This window comes from Armigeres subalbatus, chromosome 1 (genome assembly GCF_024139115.2).
Source record: "Armigeres subalbatus isolate Guangzhou_Male chromosome 1, GZ_Asu_2, whole genome shotgun sequence".
NCBI classification, from domain to species: domain Eukaryota; kingdom Metazoa; phylum Arthropoda; class Insecta; order Diptera; family Culicidae; genus Armigeres; species Armigeres subalbatus.
The window spans coordinates 242,000,721-242,009,273 of NC_085139.1; the positions used below are offsets into that span (position 1 = coordinate 242,000,721).

Consider the following 8,553-nt stretch of genomic DNA (forward strand, 5'->3'; position numbering starts at 1 on the left):
TAGTGTTATGGGTTATTGTCAATTTGATCGTGACTTGCCTAATTGCTTTGAATCCGTAACGGACATTATTTTGTCACTCCTTGTAGCTACCCGAGTAGCACAGTTCGGATCGATTTAGTTGCAGCAACTCAAATGTGACTAGATCTGGTCGCATATGAATCACAGTGACTGGTATGTGACAAGTGTGCTACTCGGGTAGCGAGCTGAAATACCTACTTAATAAACGTACATGAACATTAGATCTTTCTGTTATCTTTTAGCGATTGTACGACAATTCCCGAAACAATTCCCGAATGCAATTTCCCGAATGTAATTTCCCAGTGTAACAATTCCTGAATGCAATTTCCCGAATGTACATTGAATGTCTGATTTCCCGAATGGAACAATTCCCCAATAAAATACCTGCAAACACATCTTCGCAATCGACTGTATGGCAGAAAAAGCAGTGTTTAAAGATACATTCAAGAGTGTCTTATTGGAAAGCCTTATATCTGGTGAATAGCCTTTGGTAGTATTTGTAGTTCTTGATCCTCCAAGATGTTGTTGAATTATAAAGATATCAGAGTACAGTGTTCTCTAAGGTAGTTTTTTTTTTTTCTAATATAGTATCAAACTGCAATTCTGATCGAAAGCCTTTTGGTAAATATTTTCCTATCTTCGGAATCATACTCTGTCCTATATACCTTCTTCAAATATATAAGGCAATGGTGGATGTGAATCATAAACAAAAATAATGCGTTTGCCCGGAAAGAGGCAATGGTGAATGTGATTCCTTCTTTAAAAAAGAATGCATCTGCTCGGAACAATGCAGTATAAATGTCTCTCTGTGGGTGTTTCACCAGATAATGAATGTTATTATTTGTTCTTTTAACCTGTATCTGTCCTGAATATGGGATAATGGGGATTGATGCATTCTTTAAAAGAAGCATTTTTACAAAGTAAGAAAACGGTAGATGTGTTCCAAAAATGAGGCGTTAGCTAGAAATGCAAGATAAAGAAGATTGAGAATGAGAATAAGGACTAATCGATCTCTTATTTGATGCAGAATTTGGCCATAATAAGGAAAAAATATATAAGATCCCTTGCAATATGTATTGTAGTATATTTCACCGAAAAACATTTTGTCGAATTCATTTTCTCAACATGCGCTAGGTCTGTAACTTTCGAGTGTGACTTTGATGGATTCTACCAGAGACCTTTGGAAGAATGGTTTTTCAGAATGTTATATTAAACAAATAAGCATTTTCTTAGATAAGTGTGGTGTAATATAACAGCAGTTTTGATATAATTGCTTCATATCAGTCATGTATTATGCCTGGCAAGCGTGGTACTTGCTTAAAACGAATTATCTCCTCTTTTTGTGCGGACTTTACACGAACAGACGCGATCATTTAAAGAGGCGTTTTTTCTTTTTCACTTTATTCCAGACAAACGAGTTCATTTAAAGAAGGACTATCTATCCTCTTTGCCTTATACCGGGCAAATGTGTTCATTTGAGGAAGACATTATCACTTTCTTTCGATACAGGACGATGCTATCATCTGAAGAAGAATTATCTCTACTGTCATCTTTACCGGACAAACGCTTTCATTTCAAGAAGACATTCCCACAGTTATCGCAAGCTTTCCGGTACCTGCCAGTTGCATGAATGTCTTGTGACAAAAGTACAATGGATACACTGTGCACAAGGAGCAAAATGCTTCTCACCTGAAGCATCTTAGGCCACCGAGAATCGAACTCGCAACCTGACCGGCAATCATACGACTTTGCTCGCATGACATAATACCCATCGCCTTGTGCCTCACTCAAAAAGAAGGAATGCATTCGAAAGTATACATTCGGTGTTACGGTCGGGAAATGACATTCGGAAATGTTACATTCGGAAATGTTGATGAAATTGTTATTCAGGGAAATTGATTCAGAATGAATTCGAATTTATTTTCGGGGAATTGTCTACAATCTCTTTTAGCCACTTCTGCATTTGCAACCCGATCGATGTCTGGGTGCCACACCGCAACTCTCAAAAGAAGTTAAAAGAAAGTTCTTACATTATTCAACACGATCTTTGGAAGTAAATTTGATGGCATAACTGAAGAAATTCTGAAAACTTGTTTCTTGTGTATGAAAATTAATTTGAGCTTTTCATGTGTAAGGTAGACGTCCGCATTTCGCAGGACAGTCCATGTTCATATTTGTCCCGCGCTGAAATGGGTCCCAATATCCCGCGTTTCACTTTTTCAAAATAATGTCCGCGAAATAAAGAAATATTTTAAAATAGCAGTAATTTAGTAAACGTTCTTCAGAGAACTTATAAGATTTTGAAATTTTATTTTTGATTAATGGTTTTCGATTTTCGTCACTAAAGCATCGCTCCAGGGCCAGAGACTCCAGTGTTTTCACCCAACGCCACTCTCGCATTTGGTTTAAACAAATTTGTTTAGCTCTCCCTTTATTGTTTGTACTCTGAGGATAATTTTATTTAAGATGTAAGAAATATAATTTGGACGCAGAAAAGAGGTTTCTCCAAGAGTTTCTCATATTGTCATCAAAGTCAATTGTATCTTTCCGTCCACAAAATTATAAATGTGGTAATTACGGCAAGGCAAGCAACTACAATCACTTACACTGCCACATTTCGTCCTAAACTCTAGGAGTTTGAGGAATTTTGACAACCTGCTTTGGTGTATTCTAGGGATTGTATCAAATCCTCATGGACACGAGAACGAGGAAAGTTTGGAATGTTTAATTGGATACCTACTAAAAGAGCTGTAATAAGTAAAATGGAAGGTTTGAACGTGCTGTTGAGGAATATTTTACTCAATCTGCAACAATAACAATGCTTTTTAAGTGAAGAACTGAAATCATTTCAAAATTCACAGAAATAATAAATTTTGAGATTTTACGGCTATCAGTCTCATGTACTAGAAAATTTAAAATTTTGTCCAACGTTTCAGTACCAGGTTCGATGTCTTCTCAGGAAGAAAATTGTTTGCTCTTTGTACGGAACGCCTATCATCTTACAAAAAGCGATCATTTTTTCTTCTGGAAAGCATCGAACCGATGACGAAACGCTTCACAAAATTTAAAATATGTTCTAATAAATCAGGCTATGAAAAATATCGTTGTACGAGAAAGGCAAAATAACAATGCACCTTTGACTTATATTCTGACAGTTCTCAATGCTCGATTGGCTCAAGATCTCTGAATGTAGGATCCCTAGCTCAACAATTTCAACTCACATCGTGTTCGTATGTTGTTATAATTTCAGTAAAAACTTTACATGAAATCTGAGCAAGTTCGACTAATTTTAAGTAGCTCGGATCTTATTTTTTGTTTGAAGCTTATGGAAAATTTATGATGAATGTCTGTCTTTGCGGAATAATAAAAAAAACCAAAGTATAATGTAGACATTTTAACAAATTCGATTGCTCTGCCTGCATAGAATAATACGATCACTTTGAATGTTAGTTAAATGAATCATGTAACCAATACAAATAAGTTTAACCACAGGAACTCGCACCGTTGTAAAAGTTGAACATATTCATTCACAACAGAGATGGGATTGTGTAGATTGATCCAGGAAACGAGTCCCAGAGGATTTATCAAATTTTAAGTTTTGACTTTTGAATAAAAACAGGATTTAAAAAAATTGTCCTTTACAATATATCTGGTCACATTATTTTGGTGGAATTTTCACTTTGCCATAAGACGAGTTATACAATCCATTGAATTCCACCACTTATGGTTAAGTGGTGGAATTAATGGGATATACATCGTCTTATATTCAAAGTATTTGTTCAAAGTTATTGTAAACGATTTTTTTTATAAAACCCTCTTAGGCTACTGAAAGGACTTGTGCGAATATGAGGGCTATCTTGTACACAGTACTAGCAATGCCCTCAAAGGTTTTAATTTTAATGCATTATTTTGTTGGAATCCTCAAAAAAAAATTCAAAAATCTGTTGAATGCTTAACGAAATGCGACCAACATTTGTATGTGACCCACGATTGCGAAGGGCTCTTTAAATGGCAATAAAATTTAAAATACATGAGATACTCCATGTTGGTTGATCGGCCTCTTTCCAGAGAGCAGAAAGTTTTGAACGGTCCGCGCCCAACGATGGAGAACTGAAACACAACAAGCACCGAATGGGCTTGGAGCAATTTTATTGGAAAATTCTAATGCCCGTGTCTGAGGCCAGCCCTCCCTACCCTGCCCGACAGGGGGTGTGACACACATCATCGTAATGTATGTAGATTTGTGTTTGCGCTTTCCACGGACGGAAGTTTCCTTCGATTTTCAGGGTCGCCACGACGCTGCACTAACTCCCTCACTGATACCGATACCGACTGCAGGATTAGTTGACTGAAAATCGAATTTTCTGCAGAGGGAAATCTGCTAGCATTTTCGATCCCTACTTGGCGAGTTCTTTGGGTTCGGTTTCAGATCTATTGGTTTGGTTTGAGATTTATTTTTGGAATACATCCAACTGGTAATTTATGGGTTAATATTGACTCCTAAGAAAAATATTTAAAGTTTTACTATTTCTATCACACTGCTGTACTTAATGTGTACATATTCAGTAAAAATACGTGGTTACTTATTCAATGTTTATTTAATGTTTAACGGGAAATCTGAAGACATGGCTCCATGAAGGACTATCACTGATTCTGACCACGCTGCATGTATATCTCCGAGTCATGCGGAAGAATGTTCTACCCGCAGTCACATCAACGGAATTGATGGGAGTTATTCGAAAAAAGTAAACAAAAAACGACAATGGAACAGAGACAATCCGGAGCTGCTTCCAACAACGAATCACCATCGTCCGCGGCGGTGGCACTTTTCCATTCAGTTCCTCAACCTCGTTCGCTCTGTCTCTCGCGCCGTGCGCTCCTGTCCGTAAGTAGCACTGTCCCCGAAATCCGGCCAGATTTATTGTCTTAATCATGTGAGGATTAACCTTCTGCCGTTGAAAGGACTACGCATGTATATTTTAGCATTATGTTGTATTCCCTCTCCGGGTCGGTTGGTCGTTGGATGGTCCCCTAAATAAACTCGCCATTTCCTCCGATCCCGAACACTAAACTATTGAAGTGGATGGTTCGGTGGTGTGAAACGAGGAGGAACTTGGTCTGTTTTGTGCTGCTGGTAGCGTCCGAAAGAGGTTGTCTGCCATAAAGTGCCACGATAAACATCGGCGGAAAGGAAGACCTCTGCGCTAACAAGCTACTCTGCTGGCTGCCAGCGCTTGAATAGTGGTTCGTAGTTCACCCCGATCCGGACCACTAACCTACCCGGATGCGACGAGCGTTGTTGGTGGAGAGCTTCTGCGTGGAGATCATAAATATGTGAGATTTGCGCGCCCGCCCGACCGGCGGTCGGTGAGAACTTTTCCAATTGGGAAAAATGATCGTACAAGGAGCAATCGGTTTAGGTGGTGTCGGAATTAGCGACGGTATAAAGGTGTTCTCGGCACAGGATTAAACTCTTATTGGGATGAAATTGTTCAAGACTGCTCGGTGTTTGAAAAATAACACCACAGCAAATCTGCATCTTAATGGATTGAAACGGTCGGAGGTGGTCCATTATTTTTTTTTCATAGAAATTAAGTACAATTCTCAAAGTACAATTCTATCAAGTACAATTCATCAAAGCGCCCATGAAAGACTTTAAGGACTTTTGGCGGCTTCGAGCCTCTTGATAGAAAGCTTCTGATACCTCCTGATAGAATGACGAGCCTCCTTACAGGCCTCTTGGAATGAGACTTCAAGCATCTTTAAAGAGGTTTCTGAGCTTTTAATGGAAGGGCTTCAGCCTCTTGAAAGTAGGCTTCGAGCCTCTTGAAAGGCTTCGAGCCTCTTGAAAGGGCTAACCTCTTGAAGGGGCTTCCGATCTGAAGGAGGCTTACGAGCCTCTTGAAAGGAGCTTACGAGCCTCTTGAAGGAGGCTTCGAGCCTCTCTGAAAGGAGGCTTCAGGCCTCTTGAAGGCTTCAGGCCTCTTGAAGGAGGCTTCGAGCTCGGCTTCGACTCTTGAAGGAGGCTTCAGGCCTCTTGAAGGAGGCTTCGAGCCTCTTGAAGGAGGCTTCAGGCCTCTTGAAGGAGGCGAGCCTCTGAGGAGGCTTCAGCCTCTTGAAGGAGGCTTCGGGCCTCTTGAAGGAGGCTTCAGGCCTCTTGAAGGGGCCGAGCCTCTTGAAGGGGCTTCGAGCCTCTTGAAGGAGGCTCGAGCCTCTTGAAGGAGGCTGGCCTCTGAAGGGGTTTCTGAGCCTCTTAATGGAAGGATGGTTCCGAGCCTCTTGGAAGGAGGCTTGCAGGCCTCTCGAAAGAAGACTTCCGAGCCAACAGGCTGAACCTGTTGAAGTAATGCTCGGCCTCTTGGCAGGACCTTCCGAGCTTTTAAATGGAAGCTATCGGATGCCACCAGCTTCTTGCAACGAAGTTCCTCTGAATTCTCCGAGTTCCTCCAGGAATTTCTCTGGAGGATGCTCAGAATTCCTCCGAAGTTCCTTAGGATTCCTCCGAAGCTTCTCCATGAAATCCTCCGGTAGTTCCTCCAGGAATTCCTCCGGAGACCTCCAGAGTTAATCTGAAAATCGCTTGAAGTTCGTCCTAAATTTCTCCGGAAATTGCTTCGAATTCCTTTTGGAAATGTATCATGGTTCCCTTAAATTCCACTAGAGCTGCTCTAGAAATTCACATCAGAATCTTATTTTTTTCACAGATACAAAACTCATAAATTACTTCGCTTTACTGAATTTTTTTCCAATTCCTTTCAAAATTCACATGGAATTCTAAACTTACCTTCCATCCAGCTCCGAGAATTCTAACGAATTCCTTTAGAAATCCTCCACGAGTTTTCCCAAAAATCATCCAGAATAATGCGGAATCTACTTCAAGAATTGCGAAACCTCGCAGTTAATAACTGTGGAAGTGCTTAATAGACACTAAGCTGCGAGGGCTGCTGTCCCAGTGTGGGGATGTAATGCCAATAAGAAGAAGAAGAAGTTATCACAAGGGATATCGCTAAAAACCTCGTAATCTAAATAGGCTTCAACTTTCTGGAGCCTAGTCAGTGTTCGTTGAACTTGTGTGGGATCTGGGCTGTGCCTCCACCCTGATGTCATATATATATTGAAATTTGCCTTAGATTTGCCCATTCCAAATAAATCTTGGCGCCTTTTATTTACAAATTCCTCGTCTGTTTAATAACTCATAGTGCATGTGTCCAAACCATATGTGCAATTAAAATAATAACAGGCAGGTACATATCAAGATGTAACTAATCCCCTAAGTGACTAGCATGCCATAAACTAGTTCTAAAATGCATACAACTAGTCTATTGTGGTTACCAGAATGACATCTTATGGTCAGTAGATACGGCTGCATCCAAGCCAAGACAAAGAAAGCCATAAATCATTTCCGTTCCGAATAGGCCCAGATCGGAGATTGTAAAGTCAGTCCGGAGACAAATTCCTACCGACTGGTCGATGGTCAACTCTCACGCCCAGCGAAATGCACCTGAAATGCAATAATTAAAACCGTCCAAGTTCCGTTACCTTTCGGGGCAGGGCACTTGCTTTCTCGACCGCACTTCGGATGGGCAACGATATAATTTAATCAATTAAAGCTGGCTCTCCATCATGATCGACAGTGCCGCCCCACTCCGGCTCCTTGTTTTCCTGTTCCTTTGTCAACCTCCTGGGACAGAGTCCCGGAAGTGCCTTCGAATACACGTCTACCGCCAGCAACAAGAAGGAAGCCATTCATGTGTTCCAGGTGTACTCGGAAAAGTAATTAAAATCATTTCACTTCATCTGTCCTCCTCGCTGAGGGCGCCTCACATACACACAGTCGGTGTGGTACTGCTCGCGATGATCTGTTTGTGTTTGAGCAAAGCCTGCCACCGTCCCTGAGCGAGCAGCAGCAATGCACAAAACCTTATTATTAGATGCGTCAAGCAATAAATATAAACACGACATGGACGGAGAAACCCCGCGCCAGTTTGTCGGATGAAATACGGTGCTCCGGATTCCCGGAGATGATTTATTCCGTGCTGGAGGGTTAACCAGAAGGCGCCATTTGTGTTTCAGCGCAAATTGTAGCCCTTCTTGAGTTCAGAAGCGAAATTTACAACCCACTGCGCAAACTCCATCGCCGGCTGGCTGGCTGGTTGGTTGGTTTGGATGGGATCCAGGATGGTTGATTTCTGACTACGGACAAACCGAGGAAACTAATTAAAAGAAAATGGCTACCGGCAGCAGCCCCTCTCTTCCTTTTCTCGTACTCGTAACACACTTGGAACAAGTCGTGGGGTAAGGAGGAATGTTTTTGCAGTTATGTATGTCGCTCGATTATCTCCCGGAGCAGCCCTCGTATACACGAACTTGTGCCTGCTTGCTGGTGCGTGTTTGAATTAATCTTCAAGTTACTCATACGAATAGTAAGATAGATCACTTCCTTCTCGGCCCACACGCAGTACAGTTTCTCCAAGAGTGGAAGATTTTTAATTTATGCCTTGTACGCATCGTCGAGATGGCTTTGTAAGTTCGTCC

General features: G+C 41.2%; 1 protein-coding gene and 1 pseudogene across 1 annotated transcript in view; both read left to right on the forward strand.

The window, feature by feature from the left end:
- LOC134207149 (cytochrome P450 4c3-like) overlaps positions 1-8,553 on the forward strand; it is a 147,140-nt gene that overhangs the window by 63,088 nt on the left and 75,499 nt on the right. The window lies entirely within an intron of this gene.
- LOC134206126 (pituitary homeobox homolog Ptx1-like) overlaps positions 5,966-8,553 on the forward strand; it is a 50,969-nt pseudogene continuing 48,381 nt past the window's right edge.